The 18,539-nt window shown below is 35.4% G+C and overlaps 1 protein-coding gene across 2 annotated transcripts in view; it reads left to right on the top strand.

The window, feature by feature from the left end:
• The first annotated feature begins 2,740 nt into the window (after nt 1-2,740).
• Nucleotides 2,741-18,539, top strand: part of Fhl5 (four and a half LIM domains 5) — a 41,614-nt gene continuing 25,815 nt past the window's right edge. Inside the window, exon 1 of one of the 2 annotated variants that reach the window (XM_015498271.2) lies at nt 2,741-2,949. The gene's annotated coding sequence lies outside the window, so the exon portion shown is untranslated. Of the gene's footprint in view, nt 2,950-8,305; nt 8,447-18,539 lie in introns of those variants that run through there. The other variant, XM_048811101.1, reaches the window with a different exon arrangement.

Below are 18,539 nucleotides of genomic sequence, written 5' to 3' on the forward strand. Positions count from 1 at the left end.
AGGCAGATGCAAATTGTTTTGTGATTAATGCAACAAGCTATGTAAGAAATGTGTAGACAGTAAAAATGACAAATTTGAGAGATGCCATTTAATAAAGTAGAACCAACAGAGGTGATATGGAGAATGTGAGAATACAGTTTTGCAGGTTTAATATGGAACACCATAGAGAGTGCAGAGATGAGCACACTGAACAGAAGATGAAGATCTGGAAAGTGAGGGGAAGAAAGAGAAGTCTGAGGGTAGTAAGTGCCACAGTCTGGCTGGGCACAATTCAGGAGCCACTTGTCAAAAGAAACGAACTTTATCTTTAGAACACACACACCAAACCACACAGCTCCTCAGGAAAAACCTTCAGAGCCCAACTGCCACCACTGGCTTCCCACAAGCCTCTCAACCTCCCCGACTCCTCCTGCTCTTGAGGCCGATTGGCTGGGTCGTGTGGGCGGAGCCAAAAAAAGTCCCCCAATGAGCAGCTCTGTGGTCTGAAAGGGTGGGGAAACAGCCCAATGAGCATCACCGCAGAGGAGCCAATCAGTTGGCAGCTAGAAGTTTGCTGGGGCCGCTGTGAGCCAATCATCAGTTGGCAGCTGGTGCTGGCAGCTGGAAGTTTGCTGGCAGCTGGAAGTTTGCTGGGGCCCCTTCAGCTGTGGCTCTCAACATCTCCCCCTCTCTGTTTAAACAACAAGCATGTGGCTTAGGGACTGTGCCTGCCTTAGTTTGTCCAATGGTACATATGGTCCTTACCCTTCATAGGATGAGCTGGCCTCAAGGCGTCAGCCTCCTGTCTTAGGTTGGTACCATTGCAATTGGATCTTACCCGTCATTGACTACTGGTCCAGCATACAGCCACATCTGTGGATAGGTCTTTGTACCAGCGGGGAGGTGAGGTTCTTTGCCTCACCTCTGTTGGCCCCCAAATTTTAGCTGAACTACCATGACAAGCAGAAGGGAGGAAGACACACCAAGCCAATACCACCGATGACACCATCAACAAAAATGCCCCAACACTACCACAAGTTGCTGCACCAACAGATAGTTCACAATGCATACAAGTGAGTTCACAATGCATAGAGGAAACTAGAAACATAATTTAGTGAAACTAAGGGAAGAGAATTTCAAGAAGAAATAGACATAGGCAAAGATGAGAAATATCTTATATGGTTAAAGACAATACTGGTTATTAAGATTGTCTATGATCTTAATGAAGATGTTTGGTGGAGTGGTTCAAGTGAAAGGCAAATTTCAGTAAGTCAAGAAGAACAAGAGGAGGTTCGAAAGTTGAATCAGTGAATGTAGATTTCCCTCTGAGGAAGCATATGTATAAACCAGGACAGTGACTCCATAACTACTGGACACATAGGAAATTTTACATCTCTGACTGCTTCCTTGCCTACAAAAGGAGAAAAATAATGCCTATTTAGCAGTGGCATCATTGGATGATGATAAGTTACTAATGAAATCAGAATTTATTGGTAATCATGTTTTCATTTCATAATGTCTTAGTCATCAAAGTCAGGTAGATAACAAAGCATAGTGCTAATTGGCCCTGCATTTCCCTAACTTAAATTCTTTAGTGTAGTAGCTGAGTTTGACCTCAGGGAATATTCACATGTGCTTTAGCACTTAGAACATAGTTTTCATCTGGAAATAAATGGAATTAAGGTGGAATATTTCCTTGGTCATCCCAACTTCTTCCTGATGTGAGGTAGTTTACTTTTCAAATCTTTCTTCAGATTCAGATCTTGACATCTTCAACTGCTTTTCATGTTTTGAATTTAGGATTTCAAAAGACCAGATGAGTTTGTCTTTAAATGAAGTCATATAGACATGGATATGACATAACAGTAGTTGCCAACTCACAAGTAAATAGGCATAAGTCCACACTGGAGGTACAGAAATCAGGCAACTACCTCACATTCAAATCAAAGCCAAGGTTCGAAGTTCCCAAATTTCCCAAGAAAGAAGTGATAGAGGCCACAATCCAGGACATCTCTTTCAAGCTACCAATTCCACAGGTGAGAACATAGACATATGTCTTCCAGATAGTTCAAAAGAAAAGATTCAGCCATTTCTAAGCTAAAAGGAAAGTTCTAACAGCCACCAGAAAACAAAACTCAAACCAGATTATTTTAGTCAGCTTTTTTATTGATGTGACCAAAAAACCTAGCAAGAACAATTAAAGATGCAAAAGTTTATTTAGGAGCTCTTGGTTTCAGGGATCTCAATCCATAAATGACCAACTCCATTCCCTGGGGCCTGAGATGAGGCATAATATCATGGTGGAAGGTACTTAACAAAAACAAAATATAAACCCCAAAGGCCCATCCCAAGACACTCCATTAATCCCTTCCCCTTTCAGGGGATTAAAGCACTAATAAGGTTAAATCTCTTATAACCAAATCATTCCATCTCTAAACTTTCCTACGTTATCTCATACATGAGCTTTTGGGGAACACCTAATTTTGAAACCATAATACAGATTCATCAAGGAACAGAAAATGTGTCATCTTTTCAGAGGATTTTTATAGGTCCTCAATTTAGCCTAGTCCTTGGAAATTTCTCAAGTGTATAAGTGTTCAAATGAATGTCATATATTTTAAACTTTTTGGAGCCCATCCAAGCATTTCAAATACTAATCCTGGCAGAATTTCCCTTTAAGGATATCCTGCAGAGAATTGGTTACTTGTAATTTTAAGTACAAATTGACAAGGAGTGATTTTTCAGTCCAGTAGGAGTCAGCTTTGTGCATCTCATAAGGCCTGGAGGAAATACAGGGATCCTATTTTTTTTCCCACAAACTTAAGAAGCAGCAGTTGGGAGGCATCCTCAGCGCTGGTGTTCTCTCTGTTCCTTTTGGAGTTGATGTATGCATTTGAGGGGAAACGAAATCATCATATATTCTCATTTAATGCTCTTTTAAGTCACAGGAAGAAGCTACTTTAAGAAAAAGTGAGTTTTCAACCCCTATTTTCTTTGTGTTTCATTTACGTTGTGTTTTGACGTCTTGAATTTTTGTGAGGATGAGAGATTTTTTATAAACTTTCCAGTGACTTCAGAAAAAAACTTTTCTTTAGTGAGTAAGTACATACCTTATAGTTTCTTAACCATTTGAACTAACAGTTATTGAATTGTATATCTTGAGCTGTCGAGACTTCTCATTTTGATGGTGTGAGTATGAGGCAGCAGAGGGGCAAATAACTCTGGAGGTGCCTCCTGAGTTTCTATAATATCTTCATAAATGGGCATTGTGGTTAAAAAAATTAAAAAGGTGGAGGGGAGGAAATTCTGGGTTTTATTTGGCTTAATTTATTTGAATGAATAACATTATCACTGAGGATATTTTATTACTGAATTTATATTTCTTGAGTACATTTTAAAGTCACAGATTTTAAGCAAAAGGAGTTAATGAGATTCTTGTTATTTTCAAGAAAAATCTGCCTACTTTCCAGAAACAGGCATATAACAATTCATGATCTTAGGTTTCCTAAAATTTAATTAAAATATTTGTGTCCCACTGATGCAGATATATAATGCACCCCATCAGTATAAAGGGCTTCTATTTGAAACTGAGGTAGCATTATTTAAGTAGAACGCATGCATCCCATTTGTGCTTATGCTTTCTTTCTCGCTATTTTAGGGATGCTTTCTTTGGTGTCTGTCATCCATTTGAAAACCAAATGCAGCTTCGCAGCTGTCAGTTTGGATTTCAGAACTGTGAAAACTAAAAGAAATCATTAATAAAATGTGTAATTCTTATACATAAAATGTAAAAAATCCTCACATCCTGTTAGCCATTGTTTCACATCTGCAATATTGTCATGTGTAAACTAGGTACTTTTAGGTACTTTTACTAGCAAAGTATATAGATAAAAATGTAACACAGATATTGCAAGCAAGCATCATAGAAGATATTTCTTAGCATATGTGTTATGATATATGCCTGAAGTCATGATCCAAAATTGCTTGAAGGGGAAGGAAAACTTTGATGCCTGTTTTCTGCATGTGTTCTGCATTATGCCAATTCTGGGGCTGTTCTACCTAAACAAGAGTAACAGATTTGTGTTTTTAATGTAACACCACCTCACTGACAAGCTTACTTCTTGTGTTTATTATACTTGCCAATAACATTTTGAGTAAAGCTGGATTAATTTGGGCTTATTAGGCAAGCATAGAATTTTTTTTGAAAATAATTGTCTATATATAACATTTTAGAGAAGCTTTAGGTTTTTTGTTTGTTTTCAGTCTAGGAAATGTGATCCTTTTTGAAATGAAAACCAAATGCTAGGGCTCACAAGGGAAGTTCTGAATCAGATGTCAGTTAAATAAGTTTGCATTTCCCTGTTCTTATAATTACATTTCCTCCCTGGTTGTCATAATTTTCCTTGTTACCTTTGCGTACTGTATATGAGACTTTGAAGAGAAGGAGAAGGGAGGAAAGGGAAAGGACTTCTTCCCATCAAAACACCTTCAATCTTTTCCAGATGACCAGCTTGAGCATTTACCTATCTACATCAGCCCAAACTGGTCTCATAGTTCCCGTTAAGAATCTGATAGGATCAATAGTGGGAAGGAGCATTAAGGGCAAGCCAGTAAAAAAAAAAAAAAAAAAGAAAAAAGAAAAAAAAAATCAAGCATAGGTTTTGCCCTGGAATGCTTTACAAAATGCCCGCATAATTTATATGGTTTCTTTCCATTGTCCCTTTGGCTCTGACTAAACAACTCTACTTGGGTGTCTCACAATATTCTCAATATTCATCAATCATCGTAATCTAAAGGTAAACTAATCATTTCCTTCTCTTCCTCTCTCTACTCCCCTCAGTTGTACCCTCATATAATAAATGATGCATCATCCAACCAGTCACTCAAGCCAGAAATTGTGGATAAACTAACTTCTTCTCTCCTTAATTCATGTACCAGATATACATCCAACTTGTGCCATTGTGACCTCATAAATTCACCTACTTCCTTCCTTTGTCACTACTGCCACCTATTTCACCCAGCCATCTTCTTTCACTTGGTTAACAGAAGTCCTTTAACTGGTCTTCCTGCCTCTAGAATCACTCTCTTCCTCTGTACACTCTATACTAAATTTATATAGTACCCAAATTCCTTCTCAGGGAACTCATTCTTAGAGAAGCAATACAGTGGATTGTCCCAAATCCCATCAAAATTTAGGGTGCTCAGAACCACTTCCCAGTTTTTGTTAAAATGCAGATTCTGGTTTTGTCAATCTGGGTGTGTGTCGGAGCTCTTGAGTTCCTAACAAGAAAGATCCCAGGTGATGTTGAAACTATTATGTCATGGACAACATTGAGAAGCAAGGATCTAGGATATGCTATTTTGTGCCAGACTGGCTGAAGTTCAAATCACAGTTATGCCACCTATAACTTCAGAGAACTTAGAGACAACACTTAGCCTCTGTGTGTCTGGTTTTCTTTGTCTATAAAATGGAGATCATAATGGTGTACCTCTTCCTTAAGTTCAGTGTAGCAAATGAATATACTGATTTTAAAATTATTTATAATAATGCCTGGCACCGAGTGCTAGTCACTATTATTACACGTCAAGACTGAATAATTTAGCCTTTACATCTGTTTTTTATCTTTCAGTACTTGGCATACACACACACACACACACACACACACAACATTTCAGCCACACTGAATGATCTTCAGCAAATGAAGAACAGGGCAAATGCTTCTTTTCTGTCAGGCCTCCCTGGGTATTTTTCTGCAAATCACTCTGCATACAACCTAACTCATCTCAACTATTTTCACCTTTTCAGCTCTTATCTTAGGTGCTGAAGTCCCTTGTAATACAACCACCTCCCATCGAGTTATATATTTGGCTCCACTCTAATAATACCAATGTGCCCCTATTGGACACATTGTAATCTAATTCCTTTGTGTATCTGAGAAGAGCATGAGACTGTGACAATTACCACTCAATTTCCACCATCCTACGTACTCCTTTGCAAGTCATGGATGATCAATAAACAATGAATGCACTTTAAACACACATTTTCAAAGACCTATAAAATGAGAAATAGAGACAAGAATAAAAATCTTTAAGATCTGGGTCTTTTTTTTAAAAAAAAAAAAAAAAAGGGAAATAAGGTTTAGAATAGGTCGACTTTCTTTCCCAATGTTGCCTCTGCGTTAGTCTGTGACTCCATAGGAAAAAAAATAAATGCATAACCATATATTTAAAATATACATTCAAGTTGGATGTATATTTACTTTATATTAGGGTAACAATAAAACTCTGTGTGTGTGTGTGTGTATACACACACACACACACATACATATAAATGAGATATCATCATTTATTCAGCTATTATCAAAGGATACTGAAAGAGACTGAAAACACTATGCATGGCACCAAAATGACTTTTCTCTGAGAATAATTTGGGTTTCTTGTTTTATCAGGGTAATTAGTTTGTGTGAAAATTTAGATATATGGTGATGAGAAGGTGAATTCAAACCTAGAAGAATTTTTAGTTCACATAAGATGCAGGGGCATGTCAACAACAAGTCCTAAATTCATTAAAGGAACAGGCCTGGCTCATAATGTGAGAGCAGCAGTATGGCATCTAGAAGAGTCAAGGTTTTGAAATCTGGTCTGTTCTGAGTTCTCTGTGTACTTGGGCAAGTTACTTCTTTCCAGGCCTTTAAGATTAAATAAAACATCAGGTAGCACTCCATATTAGGGTAACAAAAAACTGTTTATTTTTCCTTCTTCTCAAATTCTTCTGTTATAATTTTGTCTCTACTAGAATATCTAACTTTTAATATTTAACAAAGTTTTGAGGTTGTATTTATTTATTTATTTATTGGTTATTAATTTTGCCAGAACAGAACTCAGCAAATCCTTAGTTATAGTTTTCATTATTATTTTGAAATTTCTCCCCTCACATTATTTAAGAATATGCTTTTTAATATTATTTCTAATTTCATTGCAATTACAACACTAAAGAAGTGGAGTGGAGAAATGGGCTTCTGGGATTCTTGTTTTCCAGTTTGATTTTTGTTTCCTTACTAATCTCTTAAAATTCTTCATAAAATAATTTAAGTAACATGACAGTCACATGACACCTAATACTTTTTAAAGTACTAATAGTCATACTAGCCAAGATATCAAATTATTCACCATGTTTTACACAGCCAAAAAATCACACATATTTTTTCATTTCTATATTAATTCACTTATTCACCAATTAGATCAAATTAATATAGATCTATAGAAGAATCAGTTAAGGTGTTCAAGTTTCTCATATCATGAAATTACATTGTGCTAATTATCATCCAAGAGGCTCCTATGGACAGGAGTTGCCCATTACAAATTTTAACTAAATGTGTCTCAGTATAAAATAAGAATCTCTCAAATTTTGTCTAAGAATTTTTCTTCACATAAAGATCAACACTTCATCAGCAGATTTATGGGTATAATTTGCATTTGGAAAAATGAAATCATCTTACACCAAACTGTTGTGGTGTCTAAATTAAGATTTAATTTTTAAAAATAATTCCTTGTCTTATAATACATTAAGCCTAATTATCTCTTCCCCTAGAACATTTTTATAATTATACAATCTCTGAAGACTCTAACCTTTGACCAATAATTTTTGAATTGAACAATTGAACTTTAATTTTGTTTGATATCTTCATTATTGTCAAAGTGATGTATTAGAACATATCATTTAGAAAGAATTGGAAATTAAAACTCAAAAAAACTCAACAACCTCAATCAAGAAGCTTAACATTTGAGTGTATTTTCTTCTAAACCTGTTTTTTACTTTTAAAAAAAATATGTAATTGAGATCACACTGATTATTCTATTTCATACTTTTTTTAACTTAAAGCAATATTTTAAGTATTTCACCATTCCATTAAATACTATTCCAAACTCCATTGTTAATGACTTCTAGTATTTTAAATGTCATTTAGTAAATTCTAATTAAAGCTTACTACATACTTCAGCAAACACCAGCAAAATATAATTAAAAGCACAATATATATTTTGAAACTAACTATAGATTACAGGTCAGCAAATATTTTCAGTAAAGACACATATTAAACATTTTAGGCTTCAGAACTATGCATGTCTACTGCTATAGCTGCTAAGTAGTCAAAGACTGTCTCTGATGAATGAGTGTGGCTGTAGAACTCTAATAGAGTTCCAATAGAACTCTATTTATGGACATCAAAATTTGAAATTTATGTAATTGCCTGTGTTAAAAAATATATTATTCATTTGATATTACTTTCTATTGTTTAAAAATGTAAAAGCTATGTTTAGGTCCCTGGCCTTTCAAAAACAGGGAGGCAGTGGCTACATTTGGCCCTACATTTGGCTACAGTGACCTCACCTCTCTCCTAGAGCCTGGTTTCAAGAACCCTACCTTCCAAGGTTGAACATATGCATATTCATGTGTTTTTGAGAATAGGTAAGTAGCTTTCAACAGATGCTTAAAAACAATATTAAATATAAGTTATTAAGATACTCTGATGTAGAAAAGACACAGAAAAGCACTTTATAAACCATAAATCCCTATTAAAATGAATATTAGTACTTTAGTTTTGTTTGTTTTTTTAGAGAGAGAAGAGAGAGAGAATTTTTTTATTTATTTTTCAGTTTTCAGAGGACACACATCTTTATTTTATTTTTACGAACCCAGCACCCCGCGCTTGCCAGGCAAGCACGTTACCACTTGAGCCACATCCCCAGCCCCAAGTACTTTAGTTTTTTGTTGTTTGGTTGGTTGTTTTTGGGTACCAGGGATTGAACTCAGGTGCACTCAACCACTGAGCCACATCCCCAGCCCAATTTTGTATTTTATTTAGAGACAGGGTCTCACTTAATTGCTTAGCACCTTGCTTTTTTGCTGAGGCTGGCTTTTGAATTTGAGATCCTTCTGCCTCGGCCTCCTGAACCGCTGGATTACAGGCAAGCATCACTGCACCTGACTCATATCAGTACTTTAATTATGATAATATTTACTTAGACACCGAAGGATCTGAGAAAAATTAATGGAAATAAATGTCTGCCATTAACAGAATTCTACCTGGGAAACTGATACTTGAAATCTAAAAATGTAATAAACTGTAATCTAAAAAAAAAAAAAATCGGTAACCAGTTAAATTTACAGAAAAAAATATGAATTAATAGTTATTCCAGATGAGATAATTGGAATGTTTATTGTTGTGTTTGGGATTTTTTTGTTTTGTTTTTTGAAAGATTCAAGAATTTACAAATAATGCTATTCAATCATTCAGCTTGGTTTTGTTAGTTACTTTTTAAACTAAAATAACTAGCATAATCAGAAAAAGGTAATGCTTCTTAATTTAATATTTAATATTCTGGTTAATAGAAGTTTATATATACATTTTTATATATTTGTGTGTATATATATATATATATATATATATATATTATTGTTATATATGAGTACATTTTTAAATTCCACTTAATCATGTACATCTCCTTTCAGAATTCTCAATTGAGCAATACACACAGGGTACTATATATGGATCATGTTATTATCAGTTTCATTATTGTTAAAACTGAACAGGGAAACAAAAATTGCATAGTTGAGCCTCTTCCTAGTGGGAGTGAGGAAGTGGGCACCTCAGTCTCTTCTCCAGGTGGGACAGTTGCAGGGGACTCCCTCCAGGGAAGCAAAATGTGAGGTATGTGCATTGACATTTCCAATAGAGTGAGGGAAAGAACATGTGCCCCTTTGCTCAGTTATCAGTAAAAGTGACTATTCTGGTGGAGAAGAATGAGTGAGCCTCGGGAAAGGGAGGTATTTTACCTTGAATACTTTCAAAGAGAGAAATTTCTAAAAAGGGGAAACTGTAGGAGTGAGAGTTTCTCTCATATGATTTTTAATTCAAGAAAACATTCTTGGCCTATTTTAAATGTAAGTCATCCATGAAAATTGTTGAAATACCAGGTCAGAGAAATTTTTAGTTCATAGAATACATCCGAGCTTTGTCTTTGCAGTGTTATCTTCAGTTGGTTAAGAAGAAAAAAATAATAAGCTAAATGTATTTGCAGCTTTTAAAGTTCTCACATGTAAAAATAGCTTAAATGTGACCCTTCTGTTTTCCAAGCATGGACTGATGCTGCCTTCCAGGTGTGATCCCTGTAGTAATTCTAGTGACAGTCATTTGCGGGTGTCCATGCCCCTTGTCACTAATCCACTGCCTCCCACAACCGGGAAATGCCCTCTGCTTTGGAACCCTCCCAGCACACACTTTTTCTTAGATACAATTCTTTGTTGGTGGTGGGGAGTGCCGGGGATTGAACTCAGGGGCGCTCAACCACTAAACCACATCCCCAACCCTATTTTGTATTTTATTTAGAAACAAGGTCTCACTGAGTTGCTTAGCACCTAAGTTGCTGGCTTTGAAGTCACCATCCTCTTGCCTCAGCCTGCCCAGCCACTGGGATTATAGCAAACGCCACCATGCCCAGCTGAGAGTCTATTCTTTATTGAACCTTCAAGGCAGAAGTTTTGCCTAGAGTTTGAAAAGAGGTAAATGGCTTCTTCTCAAAACTAGAAGAAGCTTTACCTAGAGTTTTCTAGAAGTTTCCTGAAATTATCAGAGCACCCTGTGCATCCCTCCAACATTTCCACAAGACCTCTTTCCTTTCATCTCTCACTCCCTTTCATTCACAGATATTTACTGAGGGCTCATCATATGCTGGCAATATAACAGACAGCACGAGTCTAATGTGAACATAGTATGTCCCCTGCATTTTTTATTGAACAGGAAAGAGGTGAGAATGTAGAGCCCAAGGTCTGTTCTAAAGGAAGAATGATGGAGTAAAGAAATGGTGTGTGTGTGTGTGTGTGTGTGTGTGTGTGTGAGAGAGAGAGAGAGAGAGAGAGAGAGAGAGAGAGAGAGATCAGCATGTGAGCTTTTTGACCCGGTCTTATCTTCATTGCCAAACACTATTGGGAGCCAAAGTTAACACTTAAAGAGATTTAACAGAATCTACACAAAGAAAGTACAGTACTTAGAGGTCTGCTTGTTACTGTTGTTTTAAAATATGAGATAGACAGACTGCATACAATGCCCAAGTGCAAAAGGTCTTCAGTGCTATGTTAAGAGATTGAATTAATGAAGGTCACCAAAAGCAGAATGATTCAAAATCAAATAATTTGAAGTCTCCAGATTGGCTTCTTTTGTAACAGGAGTGGAGTGGCTATTTAGTTGTAAAGCTGTTCTATAGCTGAAACTCTTGACTTCTTTATTCTACATTCATTCAACACATGTTTGCGCTAGGCTTTGTTTCAGGCACCAGGGACACAACCCTGAGCAAAACCGAAAGGTCCCTGCTATGTTTGTGTGACCCTTGGGAATAGCCTTAAGAATTCACGTTAAGGAATGTTTAGAATGGAATCTAAAATTATACTAAACCATAACTAATATTTATCAACTAATACTCTGAACATTTGGCTTCCATGGGAATGGTAACAGATCATCCCCTTTTTTATATACAGAATTATCAAAAAAACCAAATCATCATCAACATGTTCTGTTTCCAAAGCACTAAATATACAACTGCTGAATGAGGGCTGCAAGTACTTTCACTACAATCATTTTTGACACATGCTAAGAAGCAACTTTGCCTAAATCTTTGAGAACAGATAAAACTTAAAGCTGGTGTTAAATATTGAATAATCTTCCCCACCATCACTATGACCAACAAATTTTAAACTATTCAAAGAATAGATTGTAATTATTGATTCATATTATCACCAAAGTACAGGACGCAGCTCTGCCTTGGTAGGAGGTAGATTATTTTGTTTCAGGTATAAATACTGAAAAAATTAGATATCAGTCTCCACCTTCCAACTCCAATCCAACATCCCTCCATACATACCACACGTACATCTCATATGCACACATCACTACCTCACTTTCTTAAGTGAGGATCCAACTTTTGTTTTAGATTTTTCATTCCAACCTCCATAGTAATTTAATAATAACTATAATAAACAAAAACAAGTAAAACTTGAGCTTTCTTCAACGCTGGAGGGAATTTGTACTTCCTTTGAAGATAATTGTTTCATTTCATTTAGCCACAGGCAGCTTGGCTTCCGGCAAGAATGAACCTCTCTTATTATGCGTATGAAGCTGTTACCTGCACAGTAATTAAAACATGGAGTGACAGACGCAAATAAGAGGGCTTTCATCTCTCTTCTTGTTTATTTTCCAAAAAACATGGCAATAAGCAAAGCTGTCTTTTCAAACAAGCTTTTTGCCCATTTCCATATGGAAAAACCAAACCAAACAAAAAAAATGGCTTCTAATAGATGCTGAGAAACCTGAATTCTTGCTGGAGCATACTTACTAGTGGGCCAGCTTAAAAAACAAAAAATCAATATGCCCCTCCAAACTCAGTTTTTCTTGTTTGTTTGATGGAAAGAAAAAGCTAAAGAGCAAACTAGGGATTTCAAAAACCCCTCCCAGCTCCTGGATTTAGTGGTTCTGTGAAGATGAGTTTGGATCAGAGGTGTGTTTTTTAAAGGAAAGAAAAAATAACAAAATGACTGAGCACTAAGAGGCTTTATTGCTAAATACCTTTATCTGCACAGGGAATTCCTTTTCCCTGCGTTTCCCTACAATTCTCCCTCAGCTCTTCCTTTTTCCTCCCCTCCTCCCTCTTCCTTATACTTCTCCTTCTCTTTCTCTTTTCTCCAATATTTGGAATTTAATTTTTAGTAAACTATAATGGAAAATGCTAGTTAGTTGTACAGCTATTCGTTGCAGAACAGAATTCCTTTCTTTTATTTGAAAAAATAAGTTCATAAAGAGCAAAGCTTAGAAAAAAGTTGAGCACAATGACCAAAATAATGACAAATTTAAGATTGTCTTTAAGTGGGTCACTAAACTGGCATCTAATTTTGGCTGATGTTAAAAGAAAATCTTTTATTTTTATTTAACAACCTGATCCTAAATAGATCACTCATTGCAAACATAATAAAAATAGAAGCTTGTTATATATAATTCATTTGGATTATAATGTGGGGATTTTTAAATTTAATATTTAGAAAACTTTATTTGGATGATGAGCTCCTAACAGGAGAGAAAGACTAGTTGTACAAATACCTTCTTGGAACTTAGTTTCTATCCCTGTAAAATGAGGACTTGAAACTGATTTCTCTCTGGTTCTTACATTCTATGATCCAGAACAGGAGATTCTCTGTATACAGATGTTTATTAAGATTTGATTTAATTTTTTAAAATAGTGATTCCCTACATTTGCTACATTTCAAAGGTACAAAGTGTGCTACACTGTAAAAACTAAATCCTACTGCCTTCCCTGTCTCTTCATCACTATTTTTTGTGTCCTCAATAGTAACTCTAGGTATTTTTAAATTAAATGAAGTTGATGGGGAAGTCAACTTGGGTTTTGATCAATACTAAACATTATATATCTATTAGAATAACAAATTAAATATAGTCTTAATTTTTTTGTCGTTTTCCATCTACCATTATTTCCTACACACTTTCTTCCTCAGTTATGTTCATATTTTTATAATTCCTAATAATTTTAAGATAGTTTGATATGTATTATCTCATTTGCTCTAAAGCATTATCTACAAATATCATTTATAAAAGTTTACCTTGTGAGGCTGATTATGTCATGTTTTTGCCATACGTGTATTTGTTTTTTATTCAAAAGATGCCTAGTTATAATTTTATAAGGGCTGGGGTTGTGTCTCAGTGGTAGAGCTCTAGCCTAGCACTAGTGAGGTCCTGGGCTCTATCCTCAGCACCACATAAAAATAAATAAAATAAAATTATAGAGTCCAACTACAACTACAAAATAAGTATTAAAAAATAAATAAATTGATAAATAATAATTGCCTATCAAATACAAAGTGATGGCATGATTTATTAATATAATGTGGAATCATTAAATCAAGCTAATTAAAAATCATACATACATTTGGATTTTGCCAAGATATGTATTGTCAAAATGCCTAGTGGGATCTCATAATGGAGTGGTTTTATAAAGCATTACTATGATCCAGTCCCCCTAAATCATGAGAATTATTCACTGAGAGTTAAGAATTTGAAGGAAGATTTGAAACTTCAACAATATAAGAAGTGGTGTCTTATGACAGATCTTTGGAGATAGGCTGCTGGATCTCAGAAAAGTGCCAAGGTTGGGGCCTTCCTAGGTCTGCAAAGGGTCAAAGAGAGCACTCCAGTTATCAAAATGTCCCACTACACCCTCAGCCCTCTGCAGACTTAATGAGAGTCTAAAGGCTACAATGACCACTGTTTTTATTTTTTTATTTGTTCTTTTTAGATATACATGACAATATGATGTATTTTGACATATTATACATACATGGAATATAACTTTCCATATTACCACTGTTTTTGGAAACAGATTTTTAAAAGATGTAAAGAGATGGTGAAACTATATTCTATACCTAGACCCATCAGCAAAACTGTTGGTAGACTTGCAAAGATATAAGATACTGGTATCCCTTGATGAGGCCTGCCAAATCTAGAGGAAAAGAAACAACGTATCCCAGAGACTTGTTGGGAGAAAAAGAAAACAATGTATCTGGAGACTTAGAAATCAAGGGAAGGCTGCTCACTATGCTCTTATGTGGAGCACCTTTTAGACAAAAGAAACCAGGACATTGCCCCCAATGGAACATTCCAAGACAGGAGATGGCTTTTGAACTTGAGCCATATTCACTTTCAATAAAGTAGGGATCCTTTACAAGTTACTATCAGTTTTACTTGAGACATTTTCAGAGATTATTCAATAAGAGTTGGGTACTGGTGGCTCCAATTAGAGTACAGAAAAGAGGAAGACATAATTGTTGATCTGAGTGAGTACGCATTTTGGTGGTAAGGGATATACCAAGCTCCAAAAGATTTATAATATGAGGTAAAATTCAAAACATATTTAAGAGAAACATGAAAGGTTTTCATTAAGCATGTTACAAATAATACAGTTTCTGAATATGCCCTCATACATCTTAGAATTAAAAGGCTAGCATCTTAATAGGCTCTTCTTACTTCAGAAGGCCCAGAAATGAGCTCTTCTCTCATCCTTAAGTTTTATGAATTTTAAGAAGATCATAAACCAACAGAATCTAATACACACTAGTGTCAGGATACATGAAAGTCAATATATTATATAGTTAGTCTTGTATAAGCTCAGGAAAGAATTATGTGATCATGAAATCTTATTTATTGCTTTTAGTTGAATGGCTGAAAGTTCTTCCTAATTTTTTTAACTGAAGTTGTCATTTATGTAAATCATGGATTTTATAAACCTGTTTTATAGCTCTATTAGATAAAGAATATTTAATCTGATCTATCATTATAAATTGGTATAAATTAAGTACACTCTTCATTTTATTGGGCAGTTTCCAATGATATCCTTACATTAGCAGAGTAGAAACTGTTCATTATATTTGAAAATATATTTGTTTAAAGAAAATCATAGAAAATATTTTTGTTAATTCTCCTACATTATGAATAGCATATGCTTTTATTTTTTGAAGATTATACAGTGTAAAGATAATCAAATAGAGTGTGGTGATTAGATAGCTCTGCGAAGTTCCTCTAAGTTCCTGGAGGAAGGATTATTAACCAAAACTGCTCTCAAGCAACTGTTTAAACTGAATATATCTATTATCCATTGAAGGTGATTCAATTCCATAAGGACTGATTTTTTTCCCATCACTGGCTATTAAAGAAAATTTGTTTACCTGAAAGAATGCAAGAAAATAATAACCATCTTGGTCTTATATTGATAAATTCATAATCTCTCTACAGTTCAGGAAATTAAATTCAAGAGTGGAAAAAAGTTATACAAAGACATTATCTTTCTTTCTGATAATGAGCATTTCACCAGACCATGGCAAATCTTTTATGTGATGTTAACCACGAAATAGTAAGCTCTGAAATTTTTCAGCTAATTAATGTGTGTTACAGATGTGGCCTGGGTTAAAGGTTTGAATCTTCCTCAGTAATCTTAGTTTCCACAATGGACAGATCACACTCTGCTAGATCACCTTGCATGTGTCAATATATATGCATTGGGAAGGAGGTAAAATCAATGCTAATTAGCCAGATGAATGAAGCCCCCTCTGCACTGCTAAGAACAAACAGCTCCTAGTGTCCAGGCTCTGGCAGTAGTTGAATATGATGAAGAAATCTCTAAACAGAACGGAAAACCAAAAACAAAACTCCTGTCATGATTAATAATTTCAAGTAACTATTTAGAGTACTTGTTGAATATTCCAAGGGACATAGAGAGGAGAATACTTGCTCATTTGTATTAGATCTGTAGTGTCCTCAAGGTCCATCTCTAGGAAACAGAGCTGATTTGGAGATTCATATGCTATCTCTACCAGGTGCTGAGCCTGTGTGAAATACTATTAGATAAATTATGTCTTTGAGTTCAATTCTTGTCTATACCAAACCCATGCACCAAATCAAATCCTCAAACAAGTCTTGTGAAAAACCCCAAGAAAACATAAGGACTGAATTTGCCTTTCCAAAACACCTTTCACAGGAATGACAGAACAAGATTTCAGGGAGTGGAAGGGCAGACTCAATATCTTTGAAGTGACTTAGTTCCTTTGGGATCAAAAGAGAGGCAAGCATAACGATGGGTTTAACAGCAGGAAGTTAGATCTGGAGAGGCAGAAATCTAGATAAGCCAGTTCATCCTTAAAGAATCATACTTTTTTTTTTTAAGAACAAAGTTTTGATAAAATATTTCTACATTTCTGCCTTATTAGGAATTATATTTACCTCTATTTTCAGTAATAGCTACCATAATTGCATGATTCTGAAAGCATTATCTCCAAAAAAAATCATGTGAAGTGCTGTTTTTTTTTTTTTCTTTGTTGGTATCCACAAAACAAATTAACCAGATGGAAAGCTCTAGTCAGCTTTTTTATTTCATGGGAGAATAGTTCATCAGCTCTCAGGAGAATTTGTGTTCGACCTCTCCACACAAGACATTGAGCTTCCAACAAACTGGACTTGCAAGTATATCCCTAGAGACTAATATCAAACATTCCACCACAATTCTATGATGCTTGTTTTAGGTTATTTTTGATTGATGGCCTGAAGTTATGGCTTTAGTTATTTTTAAGATTGTTTGTTGAGTTTTTAAAAAGTAGCATTTGAAGTGGGAAGAAAATAGCCTCGTTCTTCAAAATGTGAACAACTGTTACAATTGCTCGTTTTGCATTAAGCCGAGTGTTCCTATAGACAATTCACTATGGCTTTTCCATTCTTACATCCCACTTGATCCTGGTGTAGGCCCACAAGCAGCTAATATTGTTCTCATTTTATACTTAAAAAAAATAAGGGCCAGAAAAGATAATTGGCTTCTAAAACAGAGCAAATTGTATGCAAGTGCTGAAGCATCCGGGACAAAAATCTGCAGCTTCTGATTTCTAGCTCAGTACTTTTCTCAGTCTCTGGTTATCAGCAAAAAAAAATAAATAAGGAGGTACACACAGCTCCACTCCACCTCACCCTCAGAAACAGAATAAAAGAAGAAAGGGAAACCTAAAAGTAGATCCCTATTTACTAGTTATTATAACACCTCCATAGATTTGAAGTATGTGAATTTTTTTTTCTTCCTCAAAACCTACTTATTCCCTCTGGCTTGTCATATTCAGACTAGTAATAAATGTGGAGGATTTATTTCCCTCATGTATTTCATTTAACTCCCCAAAATATTATCAAATTTGGCCACTCATTACATCAAAAACACTGGAGCTACCACCATGAACCGCAGAGGACACTGTCCTTGTCATCCAGTAAAGACACAGTAGTTCCATAGCCCTGTGCACAGACCTGGGAAGGCCAATACCACTTTCAACAGAGAATTGAAGTGTCTCATCAAGCACTTCAAAAACTGTTTAATTGAAGCTCTTTGGTGCCCCAAGTTGAGAGAAAACCCTATTAATAGTACTAAACAATCAGCAGCCTACATCTGTAGGCTTTCTAAGTTATCTTCTTCAGTTGGTGTTCAAAGGGCACTTGAGCTGTCTTCTTCAGCCACTCTCCAGGAATGGTAAAGAAACTCTTTGCACCTTGGCAGACACTGAGGCTCTACCTGCTGTCCTCTATTTATTCTCAGTTCTTTGACATATCTGCCACATGTATAGTATGTGTGAATTAATTCAATATTCCAGTGAACACACTGCATGCAAATTCTTAATTCTTTTCTTTTCAAGCCTTTATCTTTTATTCTATCAATAAAATCCCCTTTGTATATATGCTATCATTACTACTGGTCTTAGACTTCAAGTTTTCCGTGCATTCATTTATTTAGCTGCAAAACTTATACTGAGATTCTGCTATAACTCCTGAGAGACACAGACAAAGTAAGTGATTAGGTGATGTCCTCCACCCTTGAGAGCTAACAATCCAGTGAAAGAGACACACATAGAACTAAACAACTGTAACAAAACACAGAAAGAAAGAAAAAAAAAAGATCAACTTAACCCTGAGCAGTTACTG

Source organism: Marmota marmota, unplaced genomic scaffold (genome assembly GCF_001458135.2).
Source record: "Marmota marmota marmota unplaced genomic scaffold, marMar, whole genome shotgun sequence".
Lineage (NCBI taxonomy): Eukaryota > Metazoa > Chordata > Mammalia > Rodentia > Sciuridae > Marmota > Marmota marmota.